The sequence below is a fragment of the Eulemur rufifrons genome, chromosome 3 (assembly GCF_041146395.1).
Source record: "Eulemur rufifrons isolate Redbay chromosome 3, OSU_ERuf_1, whole genome shotgun sequence".
NCBI classification, from domain to species: Eukaryota; Metazoa; Chordata; class Mammalia; order Primates; family Lemuridae; genus Eulemur; species Eulemur rufifrons.
The window spans coordinates 9901744-9923002 of NC_090985.1; positions in this window are offsets into that span (position 1 = coordinate 9901744).

Consider the following 21259-nt stretch of genomic DNA (forward strand, 5'->3'; position numbering starts at 1 on the left):
ATATTTTACAGTGAAAAGTTAAGCTGGGACAAGGAAGGCAGGAAAACGGTGTTTTATAGGTAGCCCTAAATATACAGATGCTTATCCATAGGTTTAGTAGATGGTTTTGAAAGGTAGCCCAACTTTTTAAAATTGCATTTTGGGGAAGTACCTGGAGGTATTTGTGACATATAAAAATAGGAAAAAAAAAACCCCATAGTAATTTTGGTTTAATATACACACTGTGGATGAGTCAGTTTTGATTTATGCTATTTTTACATTAGGGATAAAATACAAAAGATGTTTTTAAAGCTTTTTGAAATATTTACCAAGTAGTTAAATACATATTTGTCAATTTTGCTACATTTCAAGTGGGTCAAACATTAAAATAGCTGATCCATGCATTTCAGGTTTCAGGAACGGAGGAATATTTAAGGTTATTTTTCTGCATGATATTTGGTCCCAGCTTTTTTGTCCATCTAAATCCTGAACGTCCCCAACCCTAACAGACTAAGAAAGCATGTCTGTGTTTTGCTCTTAGTTCTCTGTTCTTGCTACGTTGGGTCAAGCAGGTAAAACAAATTAAGGTATTAGAAGGACTCTTCTTAAAGTTTCATGGTTCATCTTTTCATACCAATCCATGATTGTGAATCTTTTATCTTTTTTCCTTTTCTATTCCAAAGTAGTGGCCTAAACTTGCAAAGTTCCAAATAATCTTTGGGCTCCAATGAGCAATTCTGGAAGATTAACAGGGTTCTTTCTCTCCAGTGGGAGGTGGTCCGAGAGAGATGCCATTTTTGGGGAGAGGGGAAAGTACTCAGATGTAGGCAACTATTCCTGGTGTTCCCCAAATATCTGGCCAGTGATCTTGAATCATTCCTCCAAAAACCGCTACAAAAGTGATTAGCTTAATCCTTTGACTAGATGAGACACGTCTAGCTTTTCAGATGTGAGCTGTTGAGTGGTACTGTCTGCTACAGCAATGCGCTCCTGGAACGTGGTGCCTCGGAATGAAGTTAATCAAGACAATCTGGCCAGGTATGCAGGTATCTCCAGGTGTGTGGTCCTGTGAAGTGCTCTAAGAATTACAAAGAATGCTTGGTAGGCGTAGAAGGCATTTGAAATACCACGGCTGTTGATGAAGTGTGCTGACACGCAGCCAGTGGAGGAAGATGTCTCACTGGAAGCCCACCATCGTTCTGTACAGCACCTTCAACTTGAGATGATTAAAAGGCAGTTATGCTTCACAGTCCTGTGTCAGGCTGTCTAGTCGTGTGGTCCATGGCTGAGAGGAGGACACAGAACCATAGGAGTTTAAAGGGGATGGGCACAGGGACCCAGTAACCAGTTTAGAATGACCTGGCAACTGATTGCGCAGGTCTTGACCCCATGCCCATCTAGAGCTGCTCATATTAGTCTGTAAATAATTCCATGAATGGCAAATGCAATGATCGAATTATCTAGCTGATGCTGTACGTGTGAAATGGCCAAAGCCACTTTGAGTTTCTCTTCAAAATTTTCATGCTTTTGTTTCTCTTTCTCTTTAACTATTTTTACATCTGACTGTCCCTATAAAGTGGAATTGCTCCAATGGTCTATTTGTTTTGTTCTTGGGTACATTAAGGTATTAATAGTAGAAACATTTGACTTGGTGGATACATTTTTGACTTCTAATACTTTGTGATCCAGATATTAGCAAACACTTACTGAAAACTTACTATATGACAAGGACTGTGATAAAGGCTTTTAAATTATCTCCTCTATCTTCATAATAACCCAGTGATGTGTTATTTTCTTCCTTTTAGAAATAGGGAAACTGAGACATGGGTAAAGTAACTTGCCAAAGGCCAAGAAGCTACAGGTTGGCTATCCCTTATCAGAAATTCTTGGTGCCAGAAATGTTTTGGATTTTGGATTTTTTTTTTGGACTTAGGAATATTTGCATTATATTTATTGGTTGAGCATCCCAAATCTGAAAATTTGAAATCTGAAATGCTCCAATGAGCATTTCCTTTGAGCATTATGTCAGTGCTCAAAAAGTTTTGGATTTGGAACATTTCGGATTTCAGATTTGGGATGCTCAGCCTGTATTATAAGTTGGAGCCAAGGTCAGCACTCCCATCACCTGGCATGTATAATATATAATCATTCCACTGAACTTACTCCCAAATAAGCCTGGGTGTAGACTAGTCATCTGCTGAAGTTGTTTCCAGGCCCCTAGGCCAATATTAACCAAATTAGGTACCATCTTAACCATAGAGGATCCCACAAAACAGTGACATACTAAGATGCTCATTTTTTCCTGTACATTGTGACTGACCAGTATTTGGTACATAGTAAATGTCAGCAAATGATGAATGGATAGATGAATGAGTACGCTAGTCAAATGCTAATGAGCAAAGTGTCATGTTTGAAATATTAAATTACTGGATCAATTCAAACGCTGACCCTACTCTACGGCTATACCTCTGGATCAGGGTCTTGGAGGCCCCTGCCTTGCTGAGCATTAAAACTTTAGTTATTGGATGGTGGAGAGGCCTGGAGGGTCCAGAGGAGGAGCCTGGTTCTGGAAGGTGGTGTCTTCTTGCTAACTGGTATGGAAGCACTTTAGTATTTTAACGAGAATGGAAGTACGGTGTGAATTGGCTGAATAGAAACTTGGGAGCCACAAAAAGTCAACCTCAGTGCAATATCATTTTCTGGTGGTGTTTTCCAATTACCTATCAAGGCTGCTGAGACTTCGCTAATTGGAAAACTTTGTGAAGTTGGGTTTAGAGTCTACGAGGTATACTTTTTGCTTTATTCCTAATCGAACACTAGAGGGCAGTAGCTACCTTGAAGATGCAAACCAGGTTTCTGCTCCAAGGCTGGAGCGCCCTCCCTGTCTCGGTCAAGTGGAAAGAGACAGCCTTCGAGAAGCACTCAGTACTTCCCTCTGTGTTCTTTAGGATGCATCAAAGGTGGAGATGATTCCAGAAGACATTTGCTGGAGGACCTGGGGTGTCCTTCAACCCTTTACGATGTGCTGAGGTCTGAAAGCGGGAGACTCTCCTATCGCCCTTAGGGCAATTGTAGATTCAGCGATCACTTAGGCAACACCTGTGTGGAAACACCCTGCCCCATCTTAGCAGAGAGCTGGCTTTTAACCCATGCTTATTTAACTAGGCCTTCACCATTTACTGTTGTTGGATCATTTCATATGGGCAAAAACCTCTGGGTGTGCCTGGAAATCTGTGAGAAGAATGAGTAAGAAAGCAGAGGTGAGTGGTGGTTTGTATATTCACGTCTACTCAAACATTGAACTCTTCCCTATAAGGGAGGAAGCTCTTGACGTTCACTGGGTTAAAAAGAGGTAGCCATTGCCCTAGCTGAGCTTAGGGGAACAGATCTTTTCGGCATAACTGACTCATGCAAAAGCAGTCACATATGCTAGGAGAAGCTCAACTTGGGAACCCTGAGGTTTTGGCTCCAGCCCTAACTTGTGTGACCTAGGGAAAGGCTGTGGCTGGTTGCTTAACCTCAATTTCCCCATCTTTAACATAGAACAGGCAGACAGAATAGCTGCAGGGTCCCTTCAAGTTTTGACTCTCTACAGTAAGAACAATATGACCTGGGAATGCACAGAAAGCAAAACACAGACGTGGAATTTCCTCTGTGAGTCTTGGTAGGACACAAGAAAAAGGGAATGCACGTGGTGTGAGCTGTGCTTCCTTTGAGACCCTTGGCAGGGTGTGCAGTGCTTTGCTAATGTCACCTGTGGCTTCCGAGGAGGGGATGAGCAGCAGGTGATCCGTAAGTGTGACGTCGTGGAAGGCAATCTGTGCTCAGGGCTGACTAAGGAAAAAAGAGAAATGAAGTATCTACAGAGAAAATGGAGTTTAGCTTTATATTCAAGTCTTACCCTCTGACACTAAAAAATAGTGACAGAAAACTGCATTTAGCCACATCAGTGGAGACTAAAAGAAGGTAATCAGAGAGGCCAGGAAGCAGCCTGCTGCAGGGTTGGTGGTGGGGAGACAGGTAGTTAGAATAATCCTGGGTGCAAATCCTGGTTCCACGTGGTGGGCTCGGGCAAGTGAGGAGCCACCTGAGCCTCCTTTTGCTCATCTGTTGTCCATAAAAGTTAGTTGCCTCTCTGCCTCTCTTTTCTCGAATCTGCAGTTCTAAGGAGAAAAATGTTTCATGTTTCATCTATTCAATACAAATGTTTCTCCCTGGAGCCAAATAAGTAGAAAAGGCACCTCTAGAGAGGGTACTCTAAATCTGGCCCGGAGGGACTTTGTCATTTCCAGAATGTTCCACACCTAAGATGAGCACGCAGGGACAGGAGACCAGAGAAAAAAGACAGATGGATGAGGAACCTGGAAATTATCTGAGTGTGAGTCCTGGCGTGTTTCCTGAAATGGACCTTCTGGGCATTGGTTTGCATGACAGAATTCGTTTTGGCTGAGAAGAGCAGGGACCAAGCGTGTGTGCAATGCCTGGGGACAGGAGGTGGGGAAGGCAACATTGTCTCGGGGATCAGTCGCTGGACCGCTCCCTGGACTTGCCCCGGAGCCCTGTGTGAGAGCCTTAGCAACGGTGATGATGTGGAAAGACCACCTTCACGTGGCTTTGTGGGGACACTAACATCAATATAGGGGAACAAAAGCAGGAGAAGAACATGGGAAAAACATTTATATGCAAACATGTGGCACCTCTTGTGGGCCTTCAGAAATGACCAGGTAAAACTCATGATGAAATTAGCAATCCTATATTAACAGCCGAGAAACATGGGTGATTACTGTAAATGTGACCCAGTTTATCGAAAACCACGTGCCATGTGAAGAATGAAGGAAACTGGGCTTTCCTCCATGGAAAAGAAATGCAGGGAGACTGGGTGAAATTTAGCAGAAATTACATCCCTTCAAAAATTCTGGTATTAAGTTCTCACTGAGTCTGAATGTAATGGCTGAGACACCAATAGTATAGTTTAGAATCATATGTCTTCATGATTTGATTTTTATGTATTTACTTTTTTGGGGCTGTCTCATATTAAAGAACTTCAACTTCATAATTTTGTTAAAGGAATTTCAGCAAGCAAAATAATAGACTACCCGTAATTTACATAATCTTGCTTAAAAAATCAATATTGCACTTGCATGGAATTCTCAGATCTAATTTACACTACATATAGGATTTCCACCGGGGAAGTTTAGCCCAGAGGAAAGAAGATAAAGAGAATGAGAATGACTTGGATGACAAGGACAGAACACGGAAGGTGAAGAGGCCAGGACACGGAACGAGGCCAGGTCAGAGGGGACAGACAGCAGGTGGTGCACACAGAAGCAAGGAAGACGTCATCCTGAGACACTCCGGGAGTCCAGCAGGACAGTGTGTTCAGAGACGCTGATTCCTCCACTGGGGGAAAATGCAGAATCTTAGGTCACGGCTCAGTCGGCACCATGCAGCCCAGCAGGTCGGAGAGACTGTGTGTATCTGAGGATGCAGCCAGAGTTTCAGGTGGGTGTAAATCACTCACAGTGCAATGATGGGAGAAGAATCTAGAGCAGGAAATGGGAAATTCTATGCCGGGTCAGAAATGGCCATGCAGGTCTTTACTATAGCACCCAAAAATGACTGAGACTTCCATGACAGTGTTGCCTACTCTCGGCCTTACTTGTCACTTATTCTGTGGGTGACTAGATACCTCCACTGCACCACCTCAAGTCCTCTGGGCCTGGCCTCTCGTTTCAGTGGCTGCTGCTGTGCAGTCAGCCCCACAAGTTCTGACCAGCTTCCTGCAGAGTGGACCTCTCGATGCCGGCCCCGGGGGGTTTTGTCACACAGTGTGGCACCGTCAGAGTGCTGCTCAGCACTCACAGATGCTCAGCTGAGCACTGGAGGGGAGCTTATCCTCCGTGGGCTAAGCCTGGACCAACGGTGGACAGGAGCCGCTGGACACACACCCTCCTCGTTTGTACTCCAGGCAGGTGACTCAGAGACGGGTCATGACTTCTCAATGGCCCCAGAGCAAGGTCCCATTAGATAATGCAAGTGCATCCTGGCATTGGCTTTCCTTCCTACTCTCTGTCCTCGGCCGTGCTGCCTGGAATCGCCCTCCCAAGGAAGGTACTCTCCCGTAAACTTTTCTCTCAGGCTCTACCTGGGCACCCAGGCTAGAAAAACAACAGACTAAGAGAGAGGGAGGGAGATGGGAATCGCTTCCTGAAGGGCTTCTTGAACTCACCACTTCACTGCAAGGAGCAGCGCCAAGAGAGGGTCTCAGAACAAATATGGAGACTTTCCCCATCCTTTGCTTGGCAGGGTGGCAAAACCTTAGGGCAGGGACCTCCCAGGTTAGTGATACTCCTTTTTCAGAAGTTCTGCTTTTCAGTGGTTGTTTCACATAGAACACAAAATTTGGGATTTAAAATTCCATGCTGTTTTCCAGACCAAAGGCTTCCTATTTCTTCAGGGCTTCTTTTTAAGACTCAATTTACAGACCTGCCCACTGACTTGGTCTCCTGGCCCTGAATGTGGATCTATTTATTACTATTCCCTGGAAACCGGTCTCCTAAGAATCGGCCGTTCCACCCGCCTCCACCCCCCCACCCCCGGCCCCAAGGTGTGGCCTGGCTAATGCAAGTACAGAGGGATTATTGCCTCTGGGAGTTTGAGATTCAGTTCTTGGTCAGATAATGGGGGCCTGGATTGTAGAATGCAGGTCTTTGCTTTCAGGAAATTCAATTACAGTGTTGGAAGTGCTAATTACCTACCTTAAAAACCAACATTATTAGCCAAGAATAATTATTACTACAAGGCAAGGGAAAGCAATCAGGAAAGAGCTCATCTTTAAACCACCTTCAATTTCAATTCTCCTTCTAGCAGATAGGGGAAGACACCCATTCTCTTTCTCCTGTCTATTAACAAGGAAGTCCTCAACCGTAGCAATCTGCCATTGAATTCCATTTATATATTTTTTTTACCTTTGGTGTGAACAGTAATTAGACGTAGTGACAAAAACACAACATGTGGAGGTTTGTGAAACTTTGGCATTTGTTATTTTAAGCTCATTTTCAGGATGTAAATGATGATTGGAGTTTGAGTGAGTTACGGCAGGTGGGTGAAGCATGTGTGTGTGTGTGTGTGTGTGTGTGTGTCTGTGTGTGCACACATAGCTTTGTGGTTGCCATGACTACACCACACAACTCCCTGGGCAACTTGAACAGTGTGTAAGGGCATCAAGGAGGCTTGAAAAATTATACAAATAAAATCAGAGGGGGTTACAAATTCCCAGATTGGAAAACTGTATTTCCTTAAATACCACTACCATCTGGGCACATTCTCTTTTAAGATTCTGTACTCCAGATGCATTTTAGCCAAACAAAGCAGAGTTATCTTTAGTAATGTCAGATTAAAGGAGCAATGACGGAACCAGCAATTCTAAAGAAACCTGGGGATCGGCTCTATGGTGACGTTTGATTTAGCTGGTATCATTGGGGTGTCTGTGCCACATAAATGCAATGTCCTCTGTAATGGAGCTACCTTTGTTGAACTAGGAGGGATGAGCTGGACAGTGGGAAGATTCTCTTCATCATTCTCCCTAATCTGCCTCCGAATCTGCACCTGCCCTGTCTCCTCTGGGCCCGCCGGGACCCCAGGCATGCCCCACCCCCAGAGAGATAGTGAAAGGGAGGATGATGAAGGTAAAGGGTCACCTTGACAACTCTAATTCTCCTTGTTTTACTCTCCCTTCTCCTTCATCACAGGTCTAGCCCACGGGCAATCTGACGGAGGAGAGAAGAAACGCTAATGCAATTTCTTCCTTCTTCCAGGCCACAAAATCCCAATAATCTTTTGCTTGTGCTGCATACAGTTTTGGGCTAATTCACTGTGTATTCCTCTCTCTGTATTGCTCCATCTTTTTCCAACTCAACAGAGACGGCTCCTAGTTTTCTATTTTTAAAAATCTTCAACTTGAGGTATAAAGTACACCCAGACAAGGGCACACGTCTAGTATGCGCAGCTTACTGGCTTTCCACGTTGGTCACACTGGGGCCTCTGAGCGCAGATCAAGATGGACTCTTAGCAGCTCCCCTAGGGTCCGTCCCACCTCGTCCCCCCAGCACCCACTATCCCTATCGTGTGTTTGCTGTGTCTGCCCTGCTCCTGAGCTTTATACACACGGAACCCACCACATGCTCTCCTTCGGCTCCAGCTTCACATCCTCATCAGTGTGTGTGGCTGGGGGTGCCGCTTCTCTGTTGTATTTCCTTGGTTGGATTTATCTTAATTTATTTATTGGGTGAATATACTTTACTTTATATATAGTGCATGAATCAGCCCTGCCCAGATTCCCTCTTCAGGACTGGAGGGCACATTCTGCTCAGGAGAGCTGCCTTGCCCAGGCTCCTTTGCTGCTGCAGCCCACATGCAATGCTGGTTGGCTTGTGGGGGCATGAAGACCTGGCCCCCTCACCCCAACTTGACACAACCCGGAAGCACTATCCCAGCTTCAGGGCTCCCCCTGCAGTCCAACTTCTCTTTTTGCCCAATCCTGCTTCCTTCCCTCCTGGATGGGTGATGACTCCGAGAGCTCCCTAATGAGTGTCCTGCACACCAGCACTGTTTCCCGGGGAGCAGCAGGTTTTGGGGGCATTTCTAATTTTTGCCTTTCATAAGTGGTATTGCTATGGACAGTCTTGTACGGGTGTTCTGGTGGAGATGCGTAAGCATTTCAGAGGGGTATATAGCTCAGAGCGGAATTGCTGGGTTTTAGAATCAGCCTGTTCTCAGCTTTAATGTGAATAGCTACTGCCAAACAAAGTGGTTGTACCAGTTTGCATTCTCACCAACAGTTCTGGCTGCTCCACATACTCACCGACGCTTGGTATTGCTTCTGTTTTATATGTTAGCTATTAAAACAGGGTATTGTGATATTTCAATGTGGTTTTAATTTGTATTTACATTTAAGCCTCTATACTTTTTAGGCACCTCTCCTGGGCCATTGGGACTTCACTAAAATAGACTTCACTAAAATCCAGTCAGTCACTGAAAAACAAACAAGCAAATAACAAAAGCAAGTCTTAGAGGGGAATGCTTGTACCCAGAGCTGCTACAATATATTATCTAAAGTGCCTAGTTTCCAAAAAAATAAATAAATGAATAAATAAAAATTATGAGGTATATAAAAAAACAGCAAAGTATGACCCATACACTGGAAAAAAAGAAGGCAAAAGAAACTGCTTGTGAGGGTGACCAGATGTCATATTTAATAGCAAAAGACTTGAAAATAGCTATTATATAAATATGTTCATGGAACTAAAGGAAACTGTGATTAAAGAAGCAAGGGAAGGTGGGGGTGACAATGTTGCATCAAATGAGAATATTAATAAGGAAATACAAATTATAAAACAAAACCAAATGGAAATTCTGGGGTTGAAAAGTACATGACTGAAATAAAGCATTTACCAGAGTGGCTCAACAGTTGATTTGAAGTAGCAGAAAAAAGAATGAACAAATATGAAGACAGATTAATAGAGACTGTGCAAGAGGAAAAATCGAGAGAAAAAAAGAAAGGCAAAAAATGAACAGAACCTCAGAAAAATGTGGGAGACCATCAAGCACACCAACATATATATAATGGGAGTACAGAAGGAGAGGAGAGAGAGAGAAAGGATAAGAAAAAAACATTTAAAGAAATAATGTACAAAAAGTTACATAAGATTGTAACAAGTGAAACAGTATAAAGATGTATACAGTAAATGCTGATAAACTTTCACCTACAGCTGTGCTCCCTACTCCCCCTGAGGTAACCAATATAATAGTTTGGGATGTATTCTTCCATAATTTTCTCTATGCACATGCAAAAGTAAGCAAATACACACACACATATTTAGTTTTTTATATATAAAATAGATAATATTCCACTGTTTAGATGCATCACAATTTATTTAGCTATTTTCCTATTCAACCATTTCCCTGCTAGATTTTCAACAACTATAATTCTATTTATATAACAGCAGACATTACTATGTTAAATCTATTCTCAACCATCTCTAGCCCAGTTTTAGAAGATCAGAGCAAGACTTGATTTAGAACAGAGTTAATAGACTTTATTGTCATTTGGAGGGCATGGACAAGCCCAGTTGGGATATTTAGGTGTGGGAAGTCACTGTGGGAAAAGAGAAAGGATGATAATAATAAAGATTAACTTGTTAATATCCCATTTAGTTGAGCCCAGTTTCCCATATAACAATTGTGATTTTGAAAAAGTTTCAGACTCTGTGACAGTACTGCACAGAAAAAACAAAACAAAACAAAACAAAAAAAAAACTATGGATTTTGGGATTCTGGGTTTGAATTCTAACTTAGTCACTGTTTCAGTTGACCTTGACCACCATAGTGCTGAGCAACAATCAGTTGCAACATTTTGCTGGTGTACAACAATCAGGACCAGTTTAGCTCATGTGTCTAAACATGTGGGGCAGTGTCCGGGTATAGACTACCTAGGCTTAGCTCAGGGGGGTGGCTCTCCCTCATGTGTCTTCTTGGAACCAGAAGACTACACTGGTGATTGCAGAGGGGCAAGAGAGCAGGTCCAACTGCAAAAGCATATTTTAAGCCTCTGTTTGCATCCCATCTGCTAACATCCCTTCAGCCAAAACAAGACACATAGCTAAACCCACAGTCAAAAAGGCACTGCAAATTTACATGGCAACAGGTATGGATGGATGATCCTATTATTGGGGATGGAATAAAGATTTGGAACCATAACTTGGTCTATTGTACCCATCTAACTAGCAAGTTACTTTGTATTATCTGGCAGAAGGAGATAATATGATACGATACACTTTGTAATTTTGTTGTAAGGGTCAATTGCAATATTTTATGCACATCCTTTGACATGTCACACATAATCAATGGTTCTTAATTTCTTTCCCTTACAAAAGCCATCATGGATAATGTGATTGTTTATGTCCAAAATCTTATACAATGTTGTTCAAACTGATAAAATAAAAAAAAGTATGAAATAAAAGTCCAAAAACAGTAGATGCTGGCGTGGATGCAGAGAGAAAGGAATGCTTGTACACTGTTGGTGGGACTGCAAATTAGTACAGCCTCTGTGGAAAACGGTACGGAGATTCCTCAAAGAACTAAAAGTAGACCTACCATTTGATCCAGCAGTCCCATTACTAGGTATTTACCCAAAGGAAAACCAGTCATTTTATCAAAAAGTCATCTGCACTTAAATGTTTATTGCAGCACAACTCACAATTGTAAAGATGTAGAATTAACTCAAGTGCCCATCAATTCATAGGTGGATTAACAAAATACAGTATATGTATACTATGGAATATTACTTAGCCATGAAGAAGGATGAATTAAGGCCTTTTGCAACAATTTGGATGGAAACAGAGATTGTTATTCTAAGTGAAGTATCTAAAGAATGAAAAAACAAGCACCACATGTACTTGCTATTAAATTGGAACTAACTGATGAGCATACATGTGCACATAGGGAAATAAAACTCAGTGGAAATCAAGCAGGGGGCAGGAGACAGGAGGGGAGGGGTGAAAACCTATGTAAGGGGTACAATGAACACTCTCTGGGTGATGGACACCCTTATAACCCTGACTCAAGCATAACAAAAGCAATCTATGTAACCAAAAACATTTGTACCCCCGTAATATTTTGAAATAATAGAAAAGAAAAAAAGTATGAAATAATTTAAACATTCTTGTCCAAACACACTAGTATAATAATGGATTTTTGCCTCTTATGTTCCTATTATGTTGCCTATTATGTTCCACTTGCATAAATATTTTTTGCATAGTTGCATGTAGAGTATACTGCCATTCTGAATTTTGCTATTTTAAATGTTCTTATATCAAAACATTATCTTAAACTTTTACACTGTTTTTCCTCGTGGTTGTGTGATAGTTTGTCATGTTGTTGGGCCATAATAAAGTAAACTATTTCATAGAGAGGTTTGGAGGACTCCAGGCTGAGCATCTATTACCTGAGCTGATGTCCTGTTTGTTTCATAACATTGGCACCTGCTGAGTGATGGTGGGGAGAATCTTAGGGTGTGGGGGCTCTCGAGTTGCCATAAATCCTCTCTTCCCTGAGAAGGCAAGCTGGCACAGTGGAAAGGTAATAAAGTCCTCCGTGCTATGTTAGTGTGACTGCTGCCTGTGGGAGGAAAAACGAAGTGAGCTGCAGGTACTGTCAGTGTCGGTAATACAGGACACTGGTCTCCAGCTCCACCGAGGTGATTTTGTGGTCTAAAATATGTTAGCCAGATACAGGACTGTACCTATCGCTTTGTAAATTAGATGAAGGAGACTATCTTAAATTTGAAAACTGTAAGCGAAACGGACCTAGAATTTGTTTGTAGAGTTGGAGGACATGGCTCACAAAGGGCAATGAGTGACAGGTGAGCCCTGCTACCTGGGCAGGTTTAGTCCAATTAAGGAAGGTTTTTTTTGTTTTGTTTTGTTTTTTGCAGCGAAGGTTTTATCATCAAGCTGTTGATCTCTTTGGGGCCCAGATGGCAAGCCACTGTTGCTGAGACTAGTTCTATGGCCAGACTCAAGATGATCCATGTCAAACTCAGAGTTTAGTTCAGGCAGTGAAAAAACCTTTTGTTTAGGATAGTCTAAGCAACATTTCCTTGTGAATTGCCCAGGGCCCTCTGCAGGTGACACTAGCTCACGCTGTGCCTTAAACACTCTACCAATTCTCTAGAAGTCATGATATCATGTCTTAGGTTTGCCCAGGAATTTCTTGTTTGGGAGAGTCTCAGAGAATGGTCTGAGTATCCATCACGTTTTTCGTGGGCATCTTCTATTTCCCTGTGAAAAGTCTCTCTCTTCCGTCTCTGAGCCTCACTCCGCACACCCAACAAGGGGTCCCTGAAAGGTGGATAAATGATGAGTGGTGAAGAGCTGCACTGGGCTTGGCACCTGGCTTAGCCACTCAGGTGTTGTCACCTTGCAAATCATTTCCCCTCTCTGTGCATTAGCTTCCTTTCCTATGGGAATGATAATGGCACCCATCTCATAGGGTTGTTTCTGGAGTCAAGGAATTATGTAAAGAGCTGTGTAAACTATGTAAAGTGTAGTATTATATAAGTGTGGCTTTGATGATCTTAAGATCTTAATGAACATTGATTAATGAGATAATGTGTGTAACATTCTAGCATATAGAGGACACTGAATTGCAGATATTATAGATATAGATAGTAAGATGTTCAAGTTTTATTTCCTCTAGGATAAGATGCCTGAATGTTAACTGAGTGTTAACAGGGACCTCTTGCAGAGAAAGCCCTAACCTGCCTTTTCCCCAATGGAGTTTGGCTCTGTGGAGGTCATTGTTCTATGGTCATAATGTTTGGAAAATGCTTCATGGCTGTTTGTATATGCTTGTGTGCATGTGTGTGTTCCTAATATATATTCAGACCATAGAGATGTTTTCCCTGAAAACCTGCTTTGAAAAAGTTTTTCCATAACCCACTGGATGACTGAGAGTGGGAATTTCAGATGAGGAGGATTGTTGGAGGAAGTAGAATTCTGAATCCTTCTCAAATAACGCTAATCAAGAAACTGCTCGGCCGGGCGCGGTGGCTCACGCCTGTAATCCTAGCACTCTGGGAGGCCGAGGCAGGTGGATCGCTCGAGGTCAGGAGTTCGAGACCAGCCTGAGCAAGAGCGAGACCCCCGTCTCTACTGAAAATAGAAAGAAATTATCTGGCCAACTAAAATATATATATAGAAAAAAAAAATTAGCCGGGCATGGTGGCGCATGCCGGTAGTCCCAGCTACCCGGGAGGCTGAGGCAGTAGGATCACTTAAATCCCAGGAGTTTGAGGTTGCTGTGAGCTAGGCTGACGCCGTGGCACTCACTGTAGCCTGGGCAACAAAGTGAGACTCTGTCTCAAAAAAAAAAAAAAAAAAAAAAAAAAAGAAACTGCTCTTCTCACCTCCAAGGCAAGTGATCGAGATTTATTAACATCTCCTCTGCCAGGCATTGATCTTGGCACTTCAAATGCATTATCGCCAATAAAAATATGTTAATAGCTACCATGTATTGACCACCTGGAATATGCCAGGCATTTTATATAAATTATCTCTAATGCCCATAAGATTTTTTTTTTGCAGAGTAGGCATTATTATCCCTAGCTTCGGGTGGGGAAATTTAGGTTCTATAACGTGTCACATGGCAAGTATTCGGAGTCCAGTTTCAAGCTCAGGTCTGAAGGCTTCAAAGCATCCCTTTTTGAAACTGTGATGGGGGAGTTTGGCATTCTCAGCAGCACTTGTGAAGATCAGGGAAGGAAAGAGGAGAAGAAGTAATAGTAATAGCAGACATTCACATTCACATTTAACGCAGAAGTGCTTCCCAATGCAGTTGCTCATTTGGTTCCCAGTGTGCACAGTCTGGGCCCACCTCCCTCCCGTCTCTGCTCCCACAGTCCCCTCCTGGGAGGTTCTTTCCAAGGAGCCCAGGTCTCTTCCTCTGAGCTTGGCTCTTGTGATTTCCTCCCTTTTCTTATGTTGATCCCTTTTCATGGTCGACATGATGAGTCCTCCAAGCTTCAGTCTGCCTTCCCTGAGCAGCTCGCCACAACTCTTCCAGACAGAATCAATTGCTCCCTCTTTATGCCACAAAATTTTATGCAAACTCATTTACTGCAGTGATCACATTGAGTAACGATGTTGCAAGACTGAATGGATGAGAATGAAGCAGCACCATCTGTCAGGTAGACCAGGTAGGCATTAGTCCTCTTTTTTTTTTTTTTTTTTTTTTTAAAATGAGAATAATAAAGCTTAGAGAGATTTGGCGACTTGTCCCAGGCCATATAAGTGGTAGTGGTAGAGCTGGGGCTTCAGCCTTGATTTTAGGAAACAGGGACCCAAGAATGCCAGCCCAGAATTACAGTGATAATATGTAAATGTTCATGGACTTGTTTCCCAGTCTCTTCTCTTAAGGAACATAACTTTTAAGCCAGGATTGATCAGCTAAACAAGAGAACTCTTATAGAATGGGTGAATAAAAAAAGCAACTATAACTTCCTATTTACATGCATCTTAGTTTACAAACCACCCCCTGTTCTACCCACTTCGACAGTTATATCAAGAAAGTCACAGGGTGATACAATTTTTTTTTTCTGATTGAGATAAGCAAATGTACTTTCTGGGGGACTCAATTAGAGGAAAGTGACGTCTCACCATCTCCCTTTCCCCCCTCTCCATTTGGATGCTTTCTTTGGACAGTAGTGCATTCTCCTTCTCTCTCCCCCCTTGCTTTGTGGGAAACTCTGCATTTTCACACCCTACAGAGGCCAATTAAAAGAAATCAATGAAAATTAAACTTACGAAGGCAATGATCCAACAGAGTGGGGATAAATGAACAAAGGACGTCTATCATAATGGAAGCTGAAGGGCTAATATTGTCTAAAGACTCATTCACAGGCCGTGGGGCTCACAGCAAGCTCCTGACCCAGAAGGCCTAGCTGAGGCAGAAGCTTTGCCACTTCTGCATTTTCTCGAACGTTTCCCTCTGCAGGCTTCAGGTTCAGGTCCTCGATCCGTTGGGGCTGAGAGAGAGGAGGTATCGGCCAGAGCAGACGGGCTGCGCTGTTTTCCCTTCGGAAACTGGAGTCTGAAGCCATATTTGTCCCAGGCATCATGTTAATTATAGCTACGACCTGCATGGCCAGGCTTCCTGATTAGTTTAGGTAAATTGTCTTTTGAGATGAGGAGATAATCTTACACCCAGAGTATAGTTTGCCAGTTGTAGGGAATGCCTGTTAGGGCGGCATCTAACACTGCTCTAGACGATGAAGAAAATAGCATAACCTTGGCTACATATGGGGATGACGCGGTGCCACTCTTGGGAACACTCCGTGCTGGCCCGGGAATCTTCCTCATCTGTCACTGTCCAGCCCTGGAGGCTTGTCTTCTGATTGCTTCGTCAGGATAGTGGGAATGTGCTTAAGACTTCTTAAGAAGATCTAAAGACAGGCTTGGTCTTTTTTATTCATCTTTTTTCTCTCTTCTCTCTTTCTCTCTCTCTCTCCCTCCTTCCCTCCTTCTCTCTCTCTCAAATCAAGTCTGGCTGTCCAGATCAAGTGACAGGGCAGGGCAGGCCTTGAATTTACAGAACTCATTGAAAGCTGGATTTTTTTTTTTTTTTTTTAATCCTGAAGCCAGACTCTCAGAGCTGAACTGGTGAATGAGCCCGGTTACGCCCGAACTAAACTTGTCTCTTTCATTAATTCCTAGTCCTACTAATTGTGGGCCTTGTATAAGATTCAGACTTTGACCTCCTGCCATTTCACAGAATCTTCTTTTTGTTTTCTTTTTTGAGGACTGAACACTCTTGGCTATTACATCTCAGATGAATACTTTTATGTCTCGTTTTTTACTTATTGTTTTAAAACCTAGTCTGTTACAGAGTTGTGGGTGTAGCCTTAAATATACCTAAATGAATGCTGACTTTCAGAGTAGTTGTCTTGGGTGGATATAGTATTATTTGTGAGCATTTAGGTAAAAGTGGAAGAAAATAACACTAGTTAAGCAAAAAGGAGATTTATTTTACAGACACTGGAGTGTCTCACAGAACCCAAGAACACAAATATAAGTAATTCTCAGGACTCCTGCATCAGGAACTCAGAAGAGCTGAGAATTTATTTTCTATTTCTTTCATCTCTGATTCTCTTTACATACCTGTGTCTTTCTTTTCCTTTTTATAAAGGTTTCTTCCATCTTTCTAGTCTATGTCACAGAAGACAAGAATAGAATCTGAGTTTCCCATCCTGTGGTAAACCACTCAAGGAGTGACTTTCTTTCCTGGTTCTGGTTCCAAGGTTACCATGCCAGCACTCTGGTTAGCTTACCTTGGGACAGGTGCCCCACTCAGAGGGCTCGCATGGCATCAATACTGCTGGACATGGGTCTCAGAAGAAATTTGAAGGTGTTCAGAAGATGAAAAACAGGCAAAAAAAATAAGAAATCTGTCAATTATTTATAAACTATTTGCTAAGCAAACACTGACTTCATTAGTTTTGCTAATTAAGTCAATTTATCTTCCTAAAAAGTGAGTAGTTGTAGATTTTTAGTCTAGGATCTATTAGCCTCTGTTATTAATTGGATTTAGTTACTTAGAGAAATCAATTTCTTTATTGATCAAGCATTCATTTTACAAACATCTATTTACATTATTCTTTTCGATAAGCACCTTATGATAATAGCAAACACATATCGTGGTTATTGTGTGTAGGCACTGTTCTGTAGTGTGTGTGTGTGTGTGTGTGTGTGTGTGTGTATGTACTCATTTTGGTCCTCAAAACTTAGAAAAATGAGGACAAAGGATTTGAAAATTTGCCCATAGACAAAATTAGTGATGGAACTTGGATTTGAACCCATATAATCAAACTGGGGAGAGGAGATATGTTGAAATTAACAGATAACATAATAATGCAATGAAGAATGTGGCTTAATGACTGTTTTTTAATCTGTCCTAGAATTTGGAGAAGTTTAAGAACCACATGAACTAGTCTCATAACTTCATGTTTATTTTATTTCTTAACACAATTGCTGTTATTAACACAGCCAATCACTACTGTTCCACAATACCAGAGAAAATGGTTTATATTTTGCCCAGATAACTTTTTATGGTAGCCTGCTTGGAAGTGACCATAGGGATGAGGATGAGCAGGACAATCATCTTCAATTATCTGAAGGGCAGTCAAGTGGAAGAGGATGGGCAGACTTCCTCAGGATTGTACCAGAAGGCAGAGCCAGAAAAGATGTACGATGCTATGGCTTAAATGTTTGTTCTCTTCGAAACTCACTTTGAAACTTAATCCCCAATGTAGCAGTATTAAGAGATACAGCCTTTAAGAGGTGATTGAGTCATGAGGGCTCAGTGAATGGATAAATCCATTTATAGATTAATGGATTAATGGATTATCATGGGAGTAGGTTAGTTAGCTCAAGCAGGGCTGCTAGAAAAGCCAGTTTGGCTCTCAGTATGCCCCTCTCACCCTGTGACGCCTTCCACCGTGTTACAACACAGCACAGGGCCCTCACCAGAAGCCAAGCAGATGTCTCTGCCATGCCCTTGGACTTCCTAGCCTCTAGAGCTGTAAAAAATAAATCCCTTTTCTTTTAATTACCCAGTGTCAAGCATTCAGCTATAGCAACAGAAAATGAGTTAAGACAGATGAAAAGTAAAAGGGTCCAGATTGCATTCAGTTGGAAAAACTGGCTGCTTATTAAGTCAGCATACCCTTGGACAAGTATGCCTTTCAGAGTGGTGAGCATCCCAGAGTGTTGTCCCTGGGCTGGCAGCATCAAAGTCACCTGCACTGCAATGCCCGAGGGAGGGCTGAGGTACAGTTAATGCAAAAGTAGGAAACATTCTTGCTGAGCTGCTGCCCGTACGGTTGCCAAGAATGACACCCACCTGCTTGTATTGCCTTGTAAAACACTGGGAGTGTGTAACAATGTTTTCAAGCAAGACCTTCCACCGTCCATGTGATATTTTAAGGTCCTCAGTGTTACAGATTAAGAAACTGAAGTCTATAGATCATGAATTGGAATTAGAACACTGATCTCCTTAGACTTAATTCACTGATAGTTACAGAAGAGACTTGTGTGTACCATGTTGGTTGGTGGGGACACTGGTAGTGTTCAAGAAAGTGACCTCTAGACCATTTTCACATGCAGCAAAGTTTCCTGAGATACATGAGGTGACTACCAATTAGACAAAGGCCATTTTCATAATCAGGAGACCTTGCTTTTGGCCCAAGCACCTTTGCTTACTAGACTGTGAATTTCTTGTAGTCATAAGAGAATCATAGAGATCATCTAGTCCAGTTCGACCTGTTCTTTTTACAGATGAAATAAACAAAAACAAAGCCTTGTCAGCCAGCTTGCTCAAGAGCCCACAACTACATAATGCCAGGCCCTGCGTTTTCAGAATGAAATTGTGCAACTTTCTGTTGTTTCATGTCAATATCTACTTCATCTCAGTCTTCTCATTTCCACGATAGGTATAAAGATATTTCTACTTCTACTGAAATTAGGAGTTGTTGAGAATAAAATGAACATATATTAAAAAGCAATTTTATAGGTAAAAATGTTATAGAATATTCAATGCTATTATCTTCGTCATTGATTTTTCATAAGATGTATCCTTTTGTCTGTTGGAATAGGTTTCAGACATGGGATTTTAATTCCAGGAGGATCCTTAGAGGTAATTTCTTCCAAACTCTCATTTTACAGATGAGGACACTGAGGCCCAGGGAGGCCTATGTGACTTGTAGAAAGTCACACATAATCAGAAAGCTTTTCCGATATTGGGCTTCTCTAAGGATAAACATCTCATAGAGTGGCTCCCTTGAAATGCCTGCACAAAATCAGGCTGAGGCTGTTGTCTATTCCACATATAATTTCCCCTCTGGTATTTGACATCACAAATGAAAGCACAAGGCCAGATGCTTAATTGCTTCTAAATGGAGGCTGCTAAATGATAAGCAACTTTTTGCCATATTTTCTGTGGGTCATTGTGTCTTCTCCAAAGTCATTGTATTTTTGTTGTTTGTTAGCTTATTTCCAAACTGGGAATTATGAAAACAATTTTTAAAACATTAGAATGACTTATGGAAAACTATAATATAACATTTCTAGATTTTTCAGGCTTTATGCTCTATCTTACATTTCCATTTGGTATGCAATTAAATGACCATAGCTGGTGTATTTCTAGTCAACTTTTAGCACAACATAAAGGTGCAAATGAGAAGAGAAAGGCTGTTTTTGGGTAAATACTCTTTGAGAGTCTATTTTCCTTTCCTTCTTTAATAAGTAGAATTTGTTCTTCTCAGATTATTATAAATAACATTTATGTTCATTGTAGAAAAATTAAAAAATATTTTAAGAGATAGGAAAAAGAAAAAAATCCATAATTTTATCACTTGGAGATAATCTCTTTTATTATTCCAGTGTATGTCATTCTACTTTTTTTGGTTTTTTACATTTTTATGGTGATAAAAGTACATAAAATAGATATGTATAGCTTAACATACAGTAATAAAATTTAAGAATGTTACTAAACCAAATACCTGTTTTAATAGCAATTTATTACTCATTCAGGTCAGGAAATACAACATTGTAGGCATCCCAGAAAACACCTATGTGATCACAACCTTCTCCCTTCCTCTTGCATAATTACTGTATTTTTTTTATTTTTACGGTTTTTTTTTTAGTTTTTCTGTGTACGTTACTACTTTTACGTGTATCTTTAAACTACACATACACACACACACACACACACACACTCTCGCAGTTTTCCCTATTATTAACATCTTATATTAGCATGGCATATTTGTTACAATTAATTAATGAATATTGGTACACTATTATTAATGAAAGTCTATGTTTATTCACATTTCTTGCAGTTTTTACCTGAAGTCTTTTTGTCCTCTGGGATCCCATCCAGGACACCACATTGCATTTAGTCATGGTGTCTTCCTAGGCTCCTCTTGGCTATGACCGTTTTTCAGACTTTCCTTGTTTTTGATGATCTTGACAGTTTTGAGGAGTGCTGGTCAGGTATTTTGTAGGATCCCCCAGTATTGGAATTATTTGATGTTTTTCTCATGATCAGACTGGAGTTAGGGCTTTGTTGGAGGAAGATCACAGAGGCAAAGTGTGACTTTGTCTCATCACCTAAGAGGTACGTGCCATCAGCATGATTTCTGACTGCCGATGTTGACCTTGGTCACCAGGCTGAGGAGTGTTTGCTGGCTTTTTCCACTGTAAAGTTACCCTTTCTTTCTCCTCTGCATACTGTACCCTTTGGCAGGAAGATGCTATGTGCGGCCCACATTTAAAGAGCGAGGAGCTGTGCTCCGCCTCCTTTAGGGCACATTATCTACACAAATTACTTAGAATTCTGCACAGATTTGTCTTTTCTTCCCCGTTCATTAAATTAAGTATTTATGTCAATATTGACTCATGGATATTTATTTTATGTTTTTGGCTTTAATCCAATACTACTTAATTTTGTTGCTCACTTTTCCATTTGGCCACTGTGAGCTCTTTCAGATGGCTCATGTGGCCTTTTGACATATCTTTATGAATATGTGGGGTTTTTTTTTGCACTTCTTTGCTTTCTGGTACTACTAAGTACTCCAGACTCATCTTGTATATTTCCTGCCTCAGTCTTAGGATCAGTCATTTCTCCAAGGAGCTCTGGTTCCTTTATTGGAGAACGGGATTAGAAACCG